Consider the following 22,076-nt stretch of genomic DNA (forward strand, 5'->3'; position numbering starts at 1 on the left):
ATGGGAACAGGGTGCGGGGGGGGTACTGCCCCCTTTCCCCCACCCCCTCACACGGCCATGGGGACAGGGTGCGGGAGGGTACTGCCCCCTTTCCCCCAACCCCTCGCACGGCCATGGGAACAGGGTGCGGGGGGGGTACTGTCCCCTTTCCCCCACCCCCTCAAACGGCCATGGGGACAGGGTGCGGGGGGGTACTGCCCCCTTTCCCCCACCCCCTCACACGGCCATGGGAACAGGGTGCGGGGGGGTACTGCCCCCTTTCCCCCACCCCCTCACACGGCCATGGGAACAGGGTGCGGGGGGGTACTGCCCCCTTTCCCCCACCCCCTCGCACGGCCATGGGAACAGGGTGCGGGGGGGGGTACTGCCCCCTTTCCCCAACCCCTCGCACGGCCATGGGAACAGGGTGCGGGGGGGGGTACTGTCCCCTTTCCCCCACCCCTTCACACGGCCATGGGGACAGGGTGCGGGAGGGTACTGCCCCCTTTCCCCCAACCCCTCGCACGGCCATGGGAACAGGGTGCGGGGGGGGTACTGCCCCCTTTCCCCCAACCCCTCGCACGGCCATGGGAACAGGGTGCGGGGGGGGGTACTGCCCCCTTTCCCCCACCCCCTCGCACGGCCATGGGAACAGGGTGCGGGAGGGTACTGCCCCCTTTCCCCAACCCCTCGCACGGCCATGGGAACAGGGTGCGGGGGGGTACTGCCCCCTTTCCCCCACCCCTTCACACGGCCATGGGAACAGGGTGCGGGGGGGGTACTGCCCCCTTTCCCCACCCCTCACACGGCCATGGGAACAGGGTGCGGGAGGGTACTGCCCCCTTTCCCCCAACCCCTCGCACGGCCATGGGAACAGGGTGCGGGGGGGTACTGCCCCCTTTCCCCCACCCCCTCACACGGCCATGGGGACAGGGTGCGGGAGGGTACTGCCCCCTTTCCCCCAACCCCTCGCACGGCCATGGGAACAGGGTGCGGGGGGGGTACTGCCCCCTTTCCCCCACCCCCTCACACGGCCATGGGGACAGGGTGCGGGAGGGTACTGCCCCCTTTCCCCCAACCCCTCGCACGGCCATGGGAACAGGGTGCGGGAGGGTACTGCCCCCTTTCCCCAACCCCTCGCACGGCCATGGGAACAGGGTGCGGGGGGGTACTGCCCCCTTTCCCCCACCCCTTCACACGGCCATGGGGACAGGGCATGGCGGAGAGGACGCTCGCACCGGGGCGGCTTCCCCTCACCTCAGACAGCGCAAGCCTGAGGGCTGGAAAAGGCGGGAAAAAGCCGTTGGGGGGCTGGAGAAACTGTTGGGGGGCTGGAAAAAGGGAGGAAAAGCCGTTGGGGGGCTGGAGAAACTGTTGGGGGGCTGGAAAAAGGCAGGAAAAGCCATTGGGGGGCTGCAGAAACCGTTGGGGGGCTGGAAAAAGGCAGGAAAAGCTGTTGGGGGGCTGCAGAAACCGTTGGGGGGCTGGAAAAAGGCAGGAAAAGCCATTGGGGGGCTGGAGAAACTGTTGGGGGGCTGGAAAAAGGCAGGAAAAGCCGTTGGGGGGCTGCAGAAACCGTTGGGGGGCTGGAAAAAGGCAGGAAAAGCCGTTGGGGGGCTGCAGAGACCGTTGGGGGTGGGAAAAAGGCAGGAAAAGCCGTTGGGGGACTGGAGAAACTGTTGAGGGGATGAAAAAGGCGGGAAAATCATTGGGGGTCTGGAGAAACCATTAGGGGCTGGAAAAAGCCATTGGGGGCTGGAAAGACCATTGGGGGGCTGGAAAAAGGCGGGAAAGCTGTTGGGGGCTGGAGAAACCATTGGCGGCTGGAAAAAAGGCGAGAAAAGCCATTGGGGGGCTGGAAAAAAAGCGGGAAAAGCCGCTGGGGGGCTGGAGAAACCATTGGGGGGCTGGAAAAAGGTGGGAAAAAGCCGTTGGTGGGCTGGAGAAACCGTTGGGGGGCTGGAAAAAGGCAGGCGGCTGCTCCTCCGAGCCCCGGTGGGTCAATCCCCCAGACTGCGTGGCGCTTGGACGGGACCGGGGCAGGGGGCATAGAAACCCCTCAGCTCCTGGCTCTGGGGCCCCCATAATCTCTAACATCTACCAGCGTCTGGGGCCCCCCCAATGATCTCTAACATTGACCGGCGTCTGTGCGCCAACCTGGCCCCTGGCCACACGTCACCCCCCCAAGGACACCCGCGGACGGCTCAGATCCGCCCCACCAGCCCGCCGCGGTGCCCAGAAATCGGGCTGGCCCAGCCTGCCCCTCCGCAGTGCCCGGCTCGCACGTGAAAACCGTGAAAAACAGCCGGCACGTCCCTCACGGACACCGAATGGGCTGGCTCCTCCCCTGGCTCCAACCACAAGGCCCCACTCCCCTCCCAGAGCTGGGGAGAGAACCCAGGAGTCCTGGCTCCCAGCCCCCTGTTCTAACCCCCCCAGTCCCCACTCCCCTCCCAAGCCAGGGAGAGAACCCAGGAGTCCTGGCTCCCAGCCCCGCTGTTCTAACCCCCCCAGTCCCCACTCCCCTCCCAAGCCAGGGAGAGAACCCAGGAGTCCTGGCTTCCAGCCCCCCTGCTCTCACCCCCTCACCCCCCCTCCCCTCCCAGAGCCAGGGAGAGAACCCAGGAGTCCTGAGTTTCACACCTTGCTTGCAAGTATCCTGTTCAACCCGGGATCCTCTTCCACAAACGCAGCCACACCTCCTAACCTCTGGCTACGGCAGGCAGGCCAAAGCTGCTCTTAAAGTTTTAGGAAGCAGAGGCCTGCGACTCAGGGAATCCAGGCTGGGTTCCCATCTCCACCACCGAGTCCCCGTCCAACCTTGGTCGAGTCACTTCATTTCGCTTCGCCTCCCTTCCACCCGCCGTCAAAACGAAGCGCTTACAAAATCACACGGAAATACAGACAGGGCCCAGCTACGCTGCGATTGAAGAGTTGCTGCTGTCCCTCATTTGGGCTGCATGAAAGTTTAGTTTGCACTGACTTTGCTACTGCTTTTTATGTCACCTGGTACGTAGGCAAGTATCTAGAGGAGTTGATGGACCCCCTGGAGGACCTCTGCATGCCCCCGGAGTACCGCAGGTATAGACTGTGCCCACGTTTTACTGGGATAGCTGTCTTGGTTAGTGGGGTGATTTTAGACCCGGTAATATAAACTCTCCCCTCGATATGCTGACCAGCCCTGCTCCGTTGTTTGCTTGTCTTCCCCCAGCTCTTGTTTCTTGTTTGAAACCCAGATTGGAAGCTTTGCAGGGCCAGCCGCCATCCCTTGGTCTGTGTCCGTGCAGGGTTCCCGGCCGGCGGGGCACGCAGGCCTTATGACAATGCAAATAACAAACCCAACAGGAGACAACCGGTGAGTGTAGAGACTGGGAATAAGACAGTGGATGAATCCTGTCCCCTTCTAGCCACCTGCAGTCAAGCAAAACTACACACCGCCGGGGTACCGGCCCTGGTTTTCACCACAGGCGTGCCGCGCACTAGGGAATTGCCAGAGTTTTCTCAAACACAACAGCCCACACCTTATCTCACGTGAGCCCTTGGCCATCCTTTCCTGAGTTCCCTCGTATTTTTCCCTGCCAGGGACGTTTTCGGCCGGCCCAGAGCAGCAGGCGTTGTCCAGGAAGAAAGGGAAACAAGCAACATGGGAAGATCAAAGCTTTTGGTCTGTCCCCCATAACATTTTTTTTTTAATCTAGGTCAGTATGATGGGAGCAGGGTGGGGTAAAAATGCGAATCACGGAAAAAGCCATAAACCTCCTAAAGAGGCAGCTTCCTCTCCATACAGATTTTCGTACTCATTTCTCCTAGAGGCACAAAGCGTTTCTTGCGGCAGGGAGAGAATAGGGTTGCTCGGTAGCTGGGATACCTTCATCGTTAAAGGCTTCCCCCCGCAACCCAGTTAGTTCTTTGGGGACGTGCCCCCCACGCTTAATACTGGGGCAGATCACCATAATATGCTGCTTCCCTCTCCTTTCTGCCAGGCTCGGGCGAGCTGCGAAAGCAGCGTCACGAGCACGCTTTGCAAGGAACGGGGCAGCCCCCGGTTTCCAAGCTAGCGGTTCAGGCTCTCGGCTGACTCAGGCAGTCTGGGTGAGCTTCCCTCCTTGTCCGAGCCAGGGACTCAGGCTCTCCGCAGCCACGGCTCTGTCTGTCACACTTAGTGGTGGGGGGGGGGATTTTTCCACACACGCCCCCCGTGCACGGCAGACCTGGGGCGATCCCGGGGGGAAGTAACCCCATGGCTGGTATGTTATGGCATGTACAGATTTGCAGAAGGTTTGCTGGGTCACTTTGAACTGGAAATGGGGTGGATTGGGATGTTAACAGCAGGTGCCCCCCCATGCATTGCCCAGGGGGGCACCCCTGCCCCACAGCTGAGCAGCCCAGCTCTCCCCAGGGGGTCCCCCCATAGCTCTCTCGCTACATCACTCAGCAATTGCTCTGCAGGGATTTCTCCCCCAGGCACTGCTCAGCAAGGGTCTCTCCCTCCCCCCCATCCCCAGGCATTGAAACCAGCCCCCGGACATTGCACCACACCCCAGGTTCCCCCCCCAGGCATTGCAAAGCCCCCCAGGTTCCCCTCCAAGCATTGCAAAGCCCCCCACGCATTGTAGAGCCCCCCAGATATTGCAAAGACCCCCAAGTTCCCCCCAGGCATTGCAAAGCCCCCCACGCTTTGTAAAGTCCCCCAGGTTCCCCCCGGCATTGCAAAGCCACCCCCCAGGCATTGCAAAGACCCCCAAGTTCCCCCAGGCATTGCAAAGACCCCAGGTTCTCCCCCCGGCATTGCACCCCAAGACCCTCCCCCGGGAGCTACCTAGGGCCCCCCCGGCCTTGCCCCTTTAAGGCCCCTCCCCAGCTCCCAGGGAGGGGCCAGGCGCCTTTCCCGTCTCGCGACATTCCCGGCCCCCCCCCGGCGTCCCTTTGCCGCCCAGCCCGGCGGGCGCCGCCGGCCGCTGCTGCTTCTCCCCCCGCTCCTCCTCCGTCCGCGCTCCGGTGCAAATCTGGGGAGCCCCCCCTTCTTATCTTTGCAACATCCCCCTCCCGCCCTTCCCAGGATTGCACGGGGCCCGGCCGGGATGCAACAGCCCTAGAAGCAAAAAAAAAGGGGGGGGGTCAGGTTTGCAACTCAATTTCCTGCCCCCCCTTACACCCCAATCTCAGCCAGGCCCTAGGGATGGTGCGGAGGGGCCACTGGAAGGACAGGTAAGTGGTTGGGGGAGGGGCAATGCCTGAAGGGAATCCCCCCTTTTCTGGGTAATGCATGGGGGGAGTGGGGACCCCCTTCGTTGAGCAGTGCGTGGGATTGGGGAGGAGGAGACCCCTTTCTGAGCAGTGCATGGGATGGGGGGAAATGCATGAGGAGAGGGGACCCCCCTTGCTGAGCAATGCATGGGATGGGGGGCAATGCATAGGGGAGAGGGGACCCTCTCTTGCTGAGCAATATTCTGTGAGGGGTGTCTAGGGAAAGGAGGGCACAGGAAGGCATGTAACGGGGGTCAGAGGTTTGGGGGATTGGATGGATTTGGGGGGACTGGGAGGTATTTGAGTGGGAAGAGGGGCAGATGGAGGTATGTCAGGGAGGAGGGCTGTGTGTTTGAAAGGCCAAGGGGAGAGAATTGGGCTGGATCATAGGTTGGTCACATGGCGCTCCGGAGTCACATCAGGAGCGAGAAAGTTGGCAGTGGGTGTGGGAAGAAGTTCAGCTTGTTAAGGGCAGTAACTTTGGGGAGTCCTCCACCCGGATCTGCGAGGGGTGGGTGGATGCTGGGCTGAGCAGGTGCCATAGATCCAGAAAGGATCCAGGTTACAAAGGTGCCTCTCCTGTGATTCTGAGTATCCCAGATTCTGAGAACCATGTGGATGCTTTTTGGGGGACCTGGGGGGTGTGATGTTGCGCCTGATGCCTCCCGGTGGATTTACGGAGAGGAGGTTTTTGGGAACACACAGCTGTGTGGTCACGGATTATTTTTAGAAGTGTGAAGTAAGTTGGATTTTTTTTTTCTCTTTGCTCTCTGATTCACAAAGACGGAAGTGTGTCCTCTGAAGACGTTGCTCCGGTTGCTTATACCTACATGGGGGGAGATAAATTGAGTTCACACGACTCTCTGATGGTATAAAACAGTTGTTTTCAATCTTTTTTTTTTTTTCCCATTTGCAGCCCTCCTGTGAAATTTCAAATGGAGATATGGCCCCCTTTGGGCATTTTTCGCATTGTCTGCGGGCCCCTATGAGTCCTGGGACCACATGTGTAGAGAAAAGTAGAACAGATCCAAATGGAAGCTAGGTGAATTCAGGTTAGAAACAGGGCACGTAATTTTAATAGGGAGGGTAATTAACCATGGGGACACGGTGGGGTCGCTTGGAGTCTTTTCATCAAGACGAGGTAGTCCCCCTTTCTCCAAAAAAACCTACCTTCACTCAAGCAGAAGTGACTAGGATGACGCGGGAAGGACTAATTTTCCCTCCTGGCCCTAAAATTTGGTGAAACGTCGTGCCAGCTGCTAGTTAAAAAATGGGGAGCGACTTACGACTTCTCAGCAGCTTAAATTTACAAAAGTGATTTAGCAATCTTTAAAAAAAAAAAAAAAAAAAAAAAAAAAAACAGGGTTTTGGTTTTGGTTGGTTCGGGGGCTTTTTTTTTGAATGCCTGACTTGGGATGCCACTGTCCAGGGACCTGATTTTTTTCAGAAAATACTTTGTGCCCGGCCTCTGAAAATTGGATTGCTTGGCAAGCGTCTGAGAAAACCGATGCATCCAGAATCCATTGTCGCAGGCAGCGTGTAAGAATGAGGATGCCATGGGTGGGAAATCTTATAATCGTTGGACTTGGATTTTACAGGTCAAAGGGGCTTATTTCCGCTCTGTTGACGTCCCCTTTAAAAACCCAGAGTGAGCTACTTTGTGCGTGTTGTTGTACTTTGTCTCTCAGGGCAGGATTTGCTTGAGGTGCCTAAAAAGTAGTGGGTGTTTTCACAGATAATTACTTATTGATGATAATTTTATTAGCTTCTGCTGCACTTTGCATACTCGCCTTCTGGATTAACTTCATCAGCCTTCGACTGTTAACGCACGCGTCCCATTAAGAACATGCCTCCCCCTTCTTCCAGACGCTTCTGATCACACGCCAGGCTGCATAGTTGCCAGACACCTCTTATTTACATGCCCAGCATTGGCGTGCGTGGAGGGGATGGGTGTTGAAACGAGCATGCGCCGTAAGCATGCTTTTGGCCTTCGCTGAGTTTGGAGATGCTTTTTTATTTGTGCTGTGCACCTAGGTATGGGGCGAGGCGTGCCAGTTATGCCCGTTTTACAGATGCAGGAACTGAGGCTTGTAGAGGTTGTGTCACTCAAGGAATCTGTCACAGCCAGGAATTTAAGCATTGACTCTTAACCCTAAGAATGGATCCTGGTCTTTTGGAAATTGTGCCTTAGTTCTGAATGCCAGCTAGTGCAGAGGTGAGAGGAGGAGAAAAAATGCATTAATCGCTTTCTGTCTAGGAATTCTCTGGGTCACTTTCCAGTTTCTCAGGAAGCTCTTCGGGGTGGGCTTTGTCATTTTTGTTCCGCCCTTAGAGATGTGATATTCTGTTTGTCAGGGTGGAAAGGAAAGGACCTTTGTTTACAAGAACACGCTCTCAGGTTCGATGCTTGGTTTGTTTCTAAGTCAGTCGGTGAGTTAATATAACTTTGAGACCAGTTTTTTCTGTTTCTCTTTTCAAAGTGGTTTCGTGTTGACTTTGATTTGTGGCTTTAAGCAAGGGGTTGGGCGCGGGTGGTTATCCGCGCCCTGCCGTTTTCCCTGTATCTTATCGCCTCTCCTTTTCGTCAGGCATTCTTGTCTGGTTTACTCTGAGCATGTCTGATCCTCCTCTCACTGGCATTGAGGCTGTAACAGCTGTTCAAATAACTCCTGCTTTGCTAGAAAACTTCTAGGATGGTACAAACAGTCTATGGTCATTTGAAGATTTCAGATTTGCCATGGGAAGCCTAATGATCCTCAAACTTGTGAAATGACCACCTTTCTTTCCAGCGTGTCTGTATTTTATCAAATCAGATTAGCACAGAATAGGATTTAGAATGCAACTCCTTGATAGTTTTATTTTTTATTTCAGAAATCTGTAATGACATACAGTACTTAGCATGGTTGTCTTCGGTGCGGTTTGCAACATGTACCGTTAATGTTTCAGGTGGAAATTTTCCAAGACGCTCTGCATTCATAGATCCAAAGGTACAGGTATGCTCATCTCATCTGGCCTCCTGTATAACACAAGGGCAGAGAACCACCCTGAATTAATTCCTGGCAGATGTGTAGGAAAAACATCCCCTTTTGATTGAAAAATTGTCAGTGACGGAGATTAGTCTCGCTATTTTCAAAAACAATTGTACCTTTTTTTTTCAGTTCGAATTTGTCTAGTTTCGGTTTCCAGCCAATGGTCTTGTTAGGGCTTCTCTAATCTAGCAGGGAAAGGTGTAAGCCACACGCCTGTGGTCGCGCCTACCTGACTATCGGTCTGGCCTAGCTATCCTGGTACAAAATCTGTGTGAACAGACAGTCCAGAGAAAGGAAGTCTCGTTAACACCGAGGGAAGGGAAACTGAGGCACTACAGTGCTGACATGATTTGCCCTCGGTCAGATGGGGAGTCGGGGGGTGGGCAGAGCTGGGAATTCAAACCCAGATCTCTTGAATCCCTCCATGACCATCATTTGCCATTACGAGCCTGGCAGGATGCTCGCTCGCTGTGGGTGTGATTGGCAACTGGTTCGCAGGAGCAGGGCTCAGATGGCTTGCGCTTGTAAGCGTAAGAGCATTTTGCTAAACAAGTGGCCTGAGGGATTTGTTTAGGGGTAAAAGAAGCATCGAGAAGACGTAAGCAGGGATTGGATTTTGTAGAAGTCAGATAGTACGCTTTCACTGGGCTCCCTTGCATAAGTTAAGTGCTAACTTGTGACTCTCCCAAAGAGGGGAAAGGATTTTTTTCTGGCTGCCTTTCAAAATGTGTGGGTGCCCCCACCCCCCTGCAGACGCCTGCCCGCCCTGTGTACCAACCCAAAACTCCTTCCAGGGAGTGCAGTCTTCCGATAAGCTGTTGTCTTTTTGGAGACCCCTCCTTGCCTGGCGAGACGGGGCGTTTCATAACGGTTATCAGCCCGTCCGCTTTCGGTGGCATGGATTCTGCTCCCTGCCAGCGCCCAGACCCCTCTGCTTGGGTTATGCAAAACTCTGATTCCCTGCTTTGCTGGGAAAGCTGGTGGATTTCTTCCCTCCTCCAAATATCTCCAAAACCGCTAGATGCTTCGTTTTCAGACGGCCCTTTCTACCAAGACTCTGAGCAGCCATTTATAATTAACAGTGTTGACACTTAAAGTTGTAATTAAGCTTTGGAGTTGTTCTTGAGGTTCTTGTCTCGGCCTGTCTGTCTGCGGAGAAAGGGTTAAAGGCAGGAGGAGATCCCAAAACTTCCTAAACCTCTGATGGGTGACGGGTCCCTGTGCTCATTCAGTTTTTGTTGTCTCTGCTGGAATAAAAGTCCTTTTAAGCCGTGTTGTTACAGTGAGGAGGTGGGCCAGCTCATGGTCCATGTTCTGAATCCCGTTCCCTGTCTCTAGCATGTTACCATTGTCCTGGGTAGCCCCAGTCCTGGACCCGCATCCCATATAGTACAAACTCGGCATAAAAAGACAGGCCCTGCACCATGGAGCTCCCAATCAAAGGGGTGTACGAGAAAGCAACGGGACACCATGATGGGCCAGGGTCTCCGTGCACATGGTCAAGTTTTTTGTTGGCTTCTGGAGGAGGTGGATTTATGGATACGTTTGTCTTTCGCGGTTGCTCCCCAGAATCATAGGACTGGAAGGGACCTCGAGACGTCATCTAGACCCATCCCATGCCCTCAGGGCAGGACTAGGGGGATTTAGACTTGCAGGATAACAGAGGTGCTTTTTGGTGTGTCTGCTTTCTCCGAGAAGAAGGCTGCCTCTAACCCAGACAGACTTGCATGATGTGTGTGGGGGAGGGGGGTTTCTGTTCTTGTTGCAAAGCATCTGTCTTTTTGGTTTGAAGATTGGCTCCTACTTTCCAGATGGGATTTAGAGTGGCCCAAAACTATTTTGTGACTTTTTTTTGGTGGGGTGGGGAGTTATTTCTCCGCCCTCCCTTGGAACAGCAATTGCAAAACATGGTGTTTAATTGGAGTAAGACGCAGACAGGCTGGGAGCAAAGCTGAAACGGCAAATGTTTGAAACGCACGCACCTCGCAGCTGTGAAGATAGGCGAGGGGTGGGAATGTGTGCAGTGAGCTGAAAAGCTCTGTCTGGGGTAGATGCAGTGTTTCAAAGACACGGACCTTTTTAAAGAAAATTCCAAGCAGAATTCGGGCTTTTGTATTTCTTCTCTGAGAGGCAAGAGCTTAGACACCTGGGCTGGCCTTCTGCTGATTTCAGGTGTTGCAAGAGAGATTTTTTTTTTTTTTTTTTAAGGCTGGAAGGGGTAGTTGTGACTGTCCGAAGGTGAGATTTTCAAAAGTGCTGAAGTCGCTTTGGAAAATGGAACTTGGGTTCCTAAGTCAGTTAGGGGACAGTTTTCACAAGAACCCGATTCTGACCTCTTGTGGAACAAGGGCAAGGGAATTTAACCTAAGGATTTCTGCATCGAGTTCGTAACGTCTGGTCGGGCTACGTTTTAGAAAGCGATCTAGAAAGACCCTTTTAGAGCATACATGCTGGAGAATCTTCCCCATCCCTTGGGAAGCCATCTCTTTGGTTAATTTGCCTCCCTGTTTAAAACAAGGTGCCATTTTTAATTACTGTGATTCAGTTCTGGCATGTAAAACAGAGAAATAGTTTCACATCCTTAAATTAAAAATAAACACACTAAAGATTACAAAGTGCTCAGGTATGGGCCTATGGAGAGATACGTGGGGCCCTGGTACATCATGTTTGCTGGGGTCCTGCTCTCCCCCCATCACACCAGTTACAGATATTTTGGGGGACCAGGAACTTGGGGCCCTGGTGCGATTGTCCCCCTTCTTGTCCGCTCTGCTCAGACACAGGAACCAGGTATCTACTTTAGGTCGATCTTTGAGGGCTGAGTTTAGTGCAGAAATTCTTGGGTGACGTGTGCTGGGTGAAGTGGCTTGAAACATCTGTGGGACATCTCCTCTTCAAAATGTGCTCGATGCCCTAAAAATCAGGCCTCTTTTACGGTGTTTCGCCTTCGCTGTCCAAAATCCGCCGGTCGTTTCCCGGCAGGAGGTCTTTCCCATCAGTTATCTAGACAGCAAAAGTCGAAAACACCCCGGCGCTGGTGGGTGGACGCTTCTCACAAAAGCCATTGCTCTGCGTCTGACCTCTCAGGCCTCGTCTGCAAAGCAAACCTTTCCCTTCCCTTACCCTGGAGAGCTCACGAATAAGCAAGTCAGAGGAAGGGTGGGGTGCAGTAACCCTGGGCGCAGTGATTTCCCAGGGTTGCGTTAGCAGGTCGGTGGCTGACCTGGGGACAGAACCCAGGCATCCTGCCTTAGCCGCCACCTCCAGGCTGCTTCTTGAAACACTGGATTTGGGACAGAGGAAATTCAGGTTTCAAGTCCCAGCTCTGATGCAGTCTTCCTGCATGACCATGTGGTGTGTCCTCGATTTGTGCCTCAGTTTCCCTCCCCCCCAACCCACTAGCTAGCCATTCTTCCTTTCTCTGGCCAGTCTGTTTAAAATGGAAAGCTCTGCGGGCAGGGAGCATCCAGGAGAGAGGATGTAAGTGCGTGTCTGGGTACATACAGCTCCCGGCACAACATAGCCCCAAACTCCATTAGGGACCCAGTCAACTGACAAGGTTGTGGGGCTGACCAACTCGTCTGTTTTCATTCCGCTCCCTGCTTCTGCCAGGGGCCTCGGCCCCATGCTCTCTGCCCGGAGGAAACCAACTCCCCTGTTTTCAGCTGGGGAAGTCAGCGTGCGGGGAAGCCGGCTTTTCCTGCGGGGCCACGCCTGGTTTCACTCTTGTGTCATCCCTGCGTGCGTGCGCAAGGGAAAACCCGCTGTGCTCCAGGCTTTTCCATACGCATTGTGAGGCTGGAAAGGGAGAACTGGATGCACTGAGGGGGTGTCTAGATTCATAGGGGGGGTTGTTGTTATTATTATTTTTTTTTATTTAAGGCCAGAAGCAGTCGTCGTAATCATCTGCCCTGATGCTCTTCCTGGGGCTCCTTGGGGCCCTGGTGGGTTTGGCAAACATGAGGCTTTGCCATTAATCCTGGGCTCAGTGCATGAATTGAAGGGGCATGTGATTCACACCAGAGGTCCCTTGGCTTCCCATCTACAAATAACTTCAGCACAAAGTGTGTGTGTGTGTGTGTGTGTGTGTGGAGGGGGGGGGATCTGAGTCTGTCCTTGCTGGGCGCTCCCGACAGTCACTTTCTGATGCAACTGTTTGCTCGAGGTGGAAAGGACTTTGTCTGCCTGTTCACTTGCAGGGCAATGAACCCACAACGCCCAGACCTTTGTCGTTGCAGCCTGTTCCCGGCAGGCGATCGTAAAAGCGATGCCCACTGGCAGATCGGGCTCCCCCCCGTAATAATTAAAACATTTGCAATGGAGGAACATTTTCAGGGGAGTTTAAACAAAAAACATTCAGGAGGAACAGCTTTTTATTTAGGATTTAAGCGTGTGTCCCCCTACAAAGTAGGCCCAACTCAGGCTTTTCACGTGGGAGTCTGTTTATCGCAGGGCCATATGCCGCCACCCATTTCCAGTGTCGTGGGAGTGTCTTCTTTGTAAATCGGCGAGCAGCGTCCTATGGTGGATGTCTGGGATTCTTGAGATTTTTAAGGTTGGAAGGGACCATGTAATCTGACCTCTTGTAAACTATCGGAACGTAAGACCTGCCATGCTGCGTCAGACCATGGTCTGTCTTGCCCAGGACCCTTTGTCTGACAGTGGCCTATACCAGAGCTGCTGTGATCCTCCCTTGTTCTCTGCTCCTGGCTTCTGGGAGTCGAAGGTCTGGGGTGGCATCGCTGACCAGTTTGGGACCTATCCTTTGTGAATCTATAAAATTCTCTTTCGAACCCAGTTATTCTTTTGGCCCTCACAACATCCCCTGGCGAGGCGTTCCACAGGTTACTTGTGTGTTGTGTGACAAATCACTTCCCCTTGTTTGTATTAAACCTACTGCCTCTGAATTCTCTCCAGGTGACCTCTTGTTTTTGTGTCGTGTGAAAGAATAAAATAACATTTCTTGCTTCACTTTTTTCACATCTTTTTTATGATTTTATAGACCTCTCTCAAGTCCCCCTTAACTGGGGCTGTTCATCTTGGTAAGGAGACCATCTTTTTAGTCTCTCCTTTTATGGAAGCCATTTGTCTCCCAGGGGATCCTTGGGGGATCCTGCTTTGTCTCTCTCTCTCTCTCCATTGTAAAAACTGACCACTCTATTCCTACCCTTTGTTTCCTATCTTTCAACCAGTTAGTGATCTGTGAGAAATGTCTACATTGCACCAAAAAAAAAACCACCCCAAGCCCACAGCAGTGAATCTCAGACCTTGGGTTAGCTGATGGAAGACTTCCAAAATGATGTATCTAACGTTGTTTATAACGCGGAGAGGAAATTTTTATTTTTTATAATTTCTATGGATAATATCCATGTTTATTTATAAGCTTTTTCCAGTTTTTATCCTTTTTAAAATTTGACAGATGTGCAAAAAGATGAGTTTTTGAGCATTTTTGACTATCTGTGTTGATTTTAAATTTGCACACTCATGGGAAAATACGGGACTGGTCAGAAAATTGTCTGTGACAGTAGACTCTGATATTCAGAAAATTACAGCTTTATAACTGTTCGAACGCAAATCATTAGCATCCCATGTCAAACATCCTTAAATCAAACTGCCAGGCTCTGAAGTGCCTTTTTATGATTCTGCCTAGCTGGAAATTTCAGTAACGATGGATGGGAATTGTTTTTTTCCCTTTGGTTTTGTGTGACGACAGTGAAATTGACATTTTCTGACAAAAATGTGATTCTTCCAAACCGAAGTACATAAATGTTACCTTTTATACCAGTCGAACAGCTTCCACGCTGGGCTTATCTAGAATAACGACTGGTCAAAAAACCACACCCCTAACAGACTGGTACAAATCCACTTTGTAGGCCAGGCCTTGGTTGAAAAATTGTAGTTTGCACATGCTCAGGAGAGACAGCTTAGCGTTTAGCAGCTAAATTCTAGGCGAGTGTGTGTGACTTGAAAAACAAGGGGCGTTGAAGTTTTGGGTACAGCAATTGCTGGGCTTAATAATTGTACTAACACGGCGCATCATTGAACTGAATGCGTTACCTAGGGAGGTGGTGGAATCTCCTTCCTTAGAGGTTTTTAAGGTCAGGCTTGACAAAGCCCTGGCTAGGATGATTTAACTGGGACTTGGTCCTGCTTTGAGCAGGGGGTTGGACTAGATGACCTTCTGGGGTCCCTTCCAACCCTGATATTCTATGATTCTATGGTGAGTCATTAAAAAGCCCGTCGAAGTCTTGCTGGTTTCCAGGAGCTCTGTTGCTTAATGGAGTTCGGTTGGAAGGGAAGGAATTCAGGTCTGCGCTGTAACTCGAAAGCAGTCTGCAGGATGCTTACAATGGGGGGTGAAAGACCTTCGCAGGGTGTTGTGGGTAACTTTTGCATTGCCGTCTGGAGGCTAGAACCACAATTTGCGTTAAAATAATTAGAAGATGGCTCTAAATCTATATTTAGCTGTGCGATCCACGTGAGGCTGCTGGTGGTGTGTTTTCTCCCCCCCCCCGTGCTTCGCCACGAACAGCTGAAAACTTATTTTTAGTTCTGCTAGATGTCCTCATTCACCATGCAGGCTAATGATTTTCTTTTCCCCTTGCTGGGCTGCTGAAAAGCCTTGGAGTCTTCTTCGTCCAGGCAATGCAGATCTGTGTTAAAGGGACTTGGAAGCAAAGAGGAGATTTTACAATCTAATCCCTGGTGTGATTTCTGACTTCTCAGCTTGGCCGGTGCTACTTCGGAGACTGTCTTCACTGGGTGGTGGTGGTGGGCAAGACGTTCTTAACTTACGTTAGCTAAAATCCAGGAAAGGCCAAGGCAGCGTGTGGTTTTCACACTCAGATTTTACTTCATGTTAGTTACCACCAGTTAAGAATGCACTCTTTCCCCCGCCCTCTACTGAAGACAAGACCTAAAGGAGAGAGGGTCAAGGTAAGATAAAGCCCCAGATATCGGGCCTGTCCCTATAAAATCGGGACATCCGGTCGCCCTAGGACATAGGCCTAAGTGGAATCTCAATTCAAAATGAGTTTGGCGTTTCTCTAGCTTGCTATTTATGGGCGGTTGATCTGAAGGGAGGAGGCTGCAGCTTGATAAATTCAGGCTGTAGATTTTTGACATGGCTGGGAATTGACCACTGAAACAGCTCACCCAAGGACAGGGTGGGTTTTCTGTCACTGGGAGTCTTTACAGCCAGATTGGCTGTATGTGCTAGCTTGGCCCTCAGATGTGGGCTGGATGCAGGGATTGCTGGGTGCAATTCTCTGGCCCGTGATATGTGGAAGTCTGATTGGCTGGCATAATGGTTCCCTGTAACTCGTACTGGGCGGACTGGATACTCTGCAAGGCGCTTGTGTGTCTGGGACGGGACAGCCAGCCTGTGCAAAGCCTGAACGACATGCCCCACCGGGAGCGAGGTGACTCACGGCTTTTGTCCACTCAGCCCTTGACACGCCCAGCCGCGTGGCGATTGCAGGCTGTTTGCCTGTCAGCTCTCCCCAGATGCAATTCCAGCTGGCTTCCTGCCTTGGGCCTGTGTCTTAACGCCGTGCGGCGAGGCCGACGTCTGCTGTCTCACTGGTGGGAGCGTCTTCTCTTACATTGGGCTCCTGCTGATGGCCGTTCCTCTCCACACCGTCCTAATTGTGGAGTGTCAGTAGGGAGCACTCTCCTTGTGTGTTCAGGTCTCCAGTAATGCCTGGGGCAGAGTGCTCTGCCAACCCCACTGGGGCCAGGTAAATTGTGGGATGATGCCAGTCTGTGACACTTCTGTCAGTCCGGTTCCTGAAGCCAGCTCGGGGCCCCCTTTGCTGGGGTCGCCGCTCAGCCATTCGAAGTAGCCGAATCTCTCCGCAGCCCGAGCAAAGGTGCCCCGCTTGGGGAGGCTGGGGACAGACCACGCAGGCCTGGCTCCCTTCGAGCGCTAAGCGGAAAGGCTTCAATTGTAAGCAGGTGCGGCCAGCTGGAGCCGGCACAGCCCGTGACTCGTCTCCTGGGCCCTATAAATCATCCTCGTCCTTGGGTGACCGTCTGAAAGGGCTAATGCGATCTTGGGCTGCGTGAACAGGAGAATCTCCTAGGAGCTCAGCGGTTATTTCACCTCTGTGTTTGGCACTGGCGCGACCGCGGTGCCTACAATCGAAGCAGGGTGTTGATCAGTCGGAGAGGGGTCAGAACAGCCCCAGCAATGATGGAAGGATTAGAAAACCTGCTTCATAGTGAGAGACTCCCAAGTTCGATCTGTTTATCGGTGAAAGGGGGGTGTCCGATCCCAGTGCAGAAGAACCTACGTGGGGAACCAATATTTAACAACAGGCACTTCAGTCTAGCAGAGACAGGCAGGACCCGATCCGAGGGCTGGGATTTTGAAACCAGACAAATTTAGACCACTAATAAGGAGTAAGTGTCTAACAGCAGCAGTAATTAACCACTGAAACAATTGACCGGGAGTCGAGGTTCATTCTCCACCGGGGATGCTGTACATTTACTTGGTCTTGTCGCAGGGCAGGGGGCTGGCCTAGGTGATCCCTCGAGGTCCCTTCAAGCCCGAAATTTCTGTGATTGTGCTGAGACCATTGACTCTTTTTTCTTTTTTGGGTCGAGTTTTTTGGGAGGTGTCCCAGTGGAGGAGCATTTGGAAGGAGGATCACAAGGTAGCTCTGTGCATGTTCACAGGGTGCGTGGGATGCAGTAGAAAGATGCCCATTTGGAAATGTAATGGGTGGGTGATGGGGATCTGTTCCCACCCTCGGGAAAACAGAAGCCAAAAACCCAACCTGACCCAAATAATGCACAACAACAAAGCAAGGAGTCGACCTGAGAACTGGGGAAGTTGTTCCACGTAATGGAACAGGGCCTTTGTGAGTCCCTGCCATTGGATGTTGTTCAAAAGGAGGGTACTGACCATAGCTGCCGGGTTTGTACCAGTGATAACCGGGACCGCCTCTGATTTCAATACATTTGCTTTTAAGACTGCGTCATTAGCTGGTTGGAATGGGAAAATGACCGTAATTTTAGGATCCATTAATCCAGCAAGGGGGTACCCCGTGTTGATGGATGTTTCTCTTGTGCTGGGTGTTGCGGTGAGGACTCTCCAAGGATTTATCACCCCGCCCCTCCAGTTTACAGATGGGGAAACTGAGGCAAGGAGAGCGAGAGATGAAGAAGAATACAAGAAAATCTGAAGTTGTTCTATAAGTCAGTGGAGAGGGCTCGTTTTGAATCCAGTTTCCAAAAGGCCAGGGGAAGAAATGGAACGGGACGTTCAGAGATGAGCGATTGAAAACCCTCAGGAAAGCGCAAAAAGTTTGGGGTCTTCTTGCTCCAGGAAGGGGGCGTCGTCTATAAGGTGATAAATGGGCGAGAGATGGTAGAATGGGAGTTTGCTTCCCCTTCCTCGTAGCACAAGAATCAGAGGGTAGTGGATGAAATTGAAAAGCTGGTAAATTCCACACAGATCAAAGGAAATACTCTCCCCGTTGTCCTGTGGAACTAACAGCAACTGGATTTTGTTGAGTCTGAACATTTGGCAAGGGAGAATTGTAACCCCATTGAAAATCCCTTGGAAAATGCTACTCACTTCTCCATGGCAGAGCTGGGAACTGAGCCCATGTGGCCCAGTGCCAACCCTCATGTCCAGCATCCTTGCCCCTCCAGCTGCTGTCCCCCTATTCAGCGTCCCAGCCCTGCTGGCCAGCCTTTGGGGGAATAAAGACTTCATTACGCGCACTTCCTTCTGTCTTTTGAAGAGACATGCATGTTGCTGGCCCTTTAACCAGGACCCTTGAGGTCATGTCTGAAAAATGCAACCGGGCAAGGCGAGAGAGGGACAAGAGAGGGACAGCAGGGCGAGGGAGGGACAGAGGCAGTGGAAGTAAGTCAGCCAGTCGTGCTCCAATGCTGAGCTGTGGTTAAATGCAAAGGGAATTCCCTGCTCCTGACATGCTCTGAACAGATGCAAAACTGCCCGCTTCCATGCTTTTCCGGGGGCATCCGGTGCAAACTTCCAATGCAGACCAGTTCAAAACCCTGCTGAGATTGGCTTCAGCTTTTCTTGGTGAATGAAACCTGCTTACATGAGTCTCCCAGAAGGAACTGACTGATTCAAGCAACGCCGTTTTTGTAAGACTTAATATAGGGATTTGTGGTGGTTTAGCCCTAGATCCACTTAAAACACGGCATTGTTCCCCTGCTGGCTGTTCACTGTTCACCCGCTAGTGCAAGGATTGAGCACAAAGCCATGCACTCGAAAGTTAGGAAAGGCCAGAATTAACACAGATTGTGCAACCCAAATTCGGTGTCCTGGTACGTGTGCTCGATGCTCTGGCCGTTAATTCTATGCTCACACTTGTTCTCTCCACACTGGTGCATGCCCCGTGCGGGTTGAATCCTTGGAGACTTTAGCTGCTAAACGTGAAGAACTGTCTACCGTGCAAAGGTTTTATAGCTTGTCCCACTTGGAGTGGATTTTTACAGGGATAAAAAAAGGACGTCCTGAGACAAAGGCCGCCCTCCCTGCTAAATTCTAGGTTGCTGCCCATCCCTTAGGCATCTGGGCTCATGACTTATTGGCTGCAGTATCCCACAAGGTGCGAGGTGCTTTTTGAATGCCCCAGGACCATCCTTACGCAGAGCAGATGATGGCAGAGTGAGAGGCCGGTGGATTAGCACAAGACGAGTTGCGGGAAAGCTACCGATCGCCCCACACGGTTTTGGTGCAGGGGGATCTCATAAGAGGACTGAAACAGAGGATCTAAGGGACTTGGAGGTGCCGGGGGAGCAGGTGACAGGGCGTTGGGGATCTACAAGGAGGGGTGGATGGTGAAATGTTCGGTCGTTGTGCCAGCCCGCCACTTTGGCTGCGGCCTCCCTGTCTTTGCATCCCTCCGCTGGCTCTCCCTTCTCCGGTGTATCAGACGTCGGCTGCTTGGCTTTGTTTTCAGGGTCGTCCATACCATGGCAGATCTGATTTAAATCAAATTAATTTAAACCACTAGTCAGGAAGACTCGATTTAATCATGAGATATCTACATAAAAGTGCATTCTTGTTGGTTGTTATAACCTTGATACCTATTCTTCACATCTCAGAGAGAGATATGTAGGTTTCGTTTTTAGAAAATACACACTCTACGTTTTTAAACAGTGATTTATTTCGAAAACTTTTCAGATGAGTTTTACTGCTGTATCAGAAAATGAATGATGGTTTGGTTATTTCATTTACCAAAGGTAATTGAAGAAGATATTTATGAAGTCATGGGGAGGTGAACTATCTCCAACTCAACAGGTTAATCATTAATATATGGAGGATTTTCTTGCCAGGCTGTATTAGGAGGAGAACATCACCAGACAGACATTTAAACTGTTTTATTTAACTACAACAACAACGTTAAATATTCTGGATTTTTTTCTTCAATGGCAAACATATAATATTTTAACAAAACAAGCATCAGTCCCTCACTTCTCACATTGATCTCCAGACTTCTTCTCCTTGTCCAGATCTATTCCGCCCCCAACAATCTTCTGTTCCTTAAGCTTTTAGAAACTTTGCACTTTTAGAGAGAGGTCAGGGATTGACTCTGTGTGTACACAAATTTGCAGAGTGACAATAGTGTTGAGGTCTGTTATTTCTCACCTCTAGATATTACAGGTTTCAGAGTAGCAGCCGTGTTAGTCTGTATTCGCAAAAAGAAAAGGAGTACTTGTGGCACCTTAGAGACTAACAAATTTATTAGAGCATAAGCTTTCGTGAAAATGCATCCGATGAAGTGAGCTGTAGCTCACGAAAGCTTATGCTCTAATAAATTTGTTAGTCTCTAAGGTGCCACAAGTACTCCTTTTCTCTAGATATTAGTTATTTAAAAACATTTTTGCTGTTAACAAGCATGTTACCTCTGGAGACACAAATCCACAGTTGGAGAACTTCAAAACTAGGCATCTCTGATGGTATCTTCTAGACTGAGCATTGAGTCCCAGTGGGTCGATAGAAAGATTAACCTAAATAATCTATACAGAAGTCCCTGGAACCCCATAAAATTGGGTCCCTAATCCATGAACTATTGGAACTCATTGACAAAACTTTTCTTAAACATTACATTAATATATTGTCTCATACTATAGAATTAGAATTTATAATCCCTCTTCCATGATGAGATGTCTTTGAGCTGTCATGTATCTTAATTCAAACTATCGTTAGATTTTTTTTTCCCCTCAAAAAGCCTTTTATAAAAAAAATCGATTTTTAAATAAAAAAAATCCGAGGAAACCATGACGACCGTGAAGCTTTTGGGAGTTGCTGAGCTCCAGCCAGCCAACGTCCCATCTGTAATACCCAGTGTAAGAACAAGGTGTAAGAACCCCACGGTAACTGTACCCCGTCCCCCCATAGGTCTTGTCCTAATCTCAAACAGTCAGTGAGCAGCTCCAGACCTGAAGCCCCAGGTCTAATCTCCCTCCTGCATGAACTGTCACAACTTGGGCAATTCCAGATAAACCGCTGATCCTCCATTTGATTCCGGCTACGTTCTCTGCCTCGGTGGTATCCTGAGGCAGTGAGTTCCACAGTCGAATGGTGCGTTGTCGGGGGAAAAGCATTTCCTTTGGTCACAGTCCTGAAGTTTCAGAGTAGCAGCCGTGTTAGTCTGTATTCGCAAAAAGAAAAGGAGTACTTGTGGTACCTTAAAGACTAACAAATTTATTAGAGCATAAGCTTTCGTGAAGTGAGCTGTAGCTCATGAAAGCTTATGCTCTAATAAATTTGTTAGTCTCTAAGGTGCCACAAGTCCTGAAGTTGTTACCTTTTCAATTCTGGGGGATGTCCCTTTGCTTCTTGTGTTAAGAGACAGGGAGAACCTGTCTGCCTTTTCTATCCCAGTCGGTATTTTATAGCCCATTATCCTGTCTCCTTTCTAAGGCGGATGACCCCAATCTCTCCTCACAGAGTTTGTCCGGGCCCCTAATGGTTCTCTGAACCCTCGTTAATTCTGCGGAGTGCCAAATTATTCAGAGCAGGTGGCGTTTCTGAGCGCTGAGGGGCAGAGAAGGGCTCCTAGGCTGCCCAGGGGAGCAGGTCTTACCAGAGCAGAGAGAGTTGGGTTTAGCCTGTCCAAATGCAGGTGAGGAAGGATTGTGGGGGGGACGCCAGGGTGGGAGAGGATCCACTTAAGCGAAAGGTTTGAGAATGGAGTTTGCGAAGGGGACAGTACGACGGATGGCCGGAGGCAGCATTGGTTGACTCCAGGCCCGGGACTCTTCTGTCGGTGTGGGGACTCCGTCGCCATGTTTAACAACTACGCTTGTGTTCTGAGCCAACGGGCTAATTTCTCATGCGTGCCGTGCTTCGCACGTGGCGATGGCCCGTGGCTTCACCTCACGCAAATGTTGATGAAATGCTTGAGGGTGTTTGTGTGTCGCCTCCTGGGGAACTGAGAGAGGCTGCAGCGGAGGGCGGGTGGAATTAGTGTCAGCGGTGGGATTAGAAGCCAGATGTTTCCAGTCCCCATGTGAAGGCAGGACAGACACCTGCCTTTTCCTCTCAGTAGCTTCGCTTGGGATAGGCTGTAGGATTTCTATAAGGGAATCCACTCATCCTTGGGATCCTTCACAGACCAGGGGGTCATCAAAGTGATTTACCTTCCTCACTACAGTGCCCTCTGCTGACACGCTGGCCACCTTCAACCTTTGGGGGTGATCATGGTAACCACAGGAGTCTTTAGAGCTGGGAGGGGAGTGGGAGCTAGTGGGTTAGAGCAGGGGGGACTGGGAGCTAGGATTCCTGGGTTCTCTCCCCGGCTCTGGGAAGGGAGGGGGTTAGAGTTGGAAGGG

The 22,076-nt window shown here is 51.6% G+C and overlaps 1 protein-coding gene across 1 annotated transcript in view; it reads left to right on the forward strand.

The window, feature by feature from the left end:
• Positions 1-4,892: 4,892 nt before the first annotated feature.
• Positions 4,893-22,076, forward strand: part of KIF1C (kinesin family member 1C) — a 33,328-nt gene continuing 16,144 nt past the window's right edge. Inside the window, 1 exon segment of the mRNA XM_043503690.1 lies at positions 4,893-5,187. The gene's annotated coding sequence lies outside the window, so the exon portion shown is untranslated.

This window comes from Dermochelys coriacea, chromosome 28 (assembly GCF_009764565.3).
Source record: "Dermochelys coriacea isolate rDerCor1 chromosome 28, rDerCor1.pri.v4, whole genome shotgun sequence".
In the NCBI taxonomy this organism is placed as follows: Eukaryota; Metazoa; Chordata; order Testudines; family Dermochelyidae; genus Dermochelys; species Dermochelys coriacea.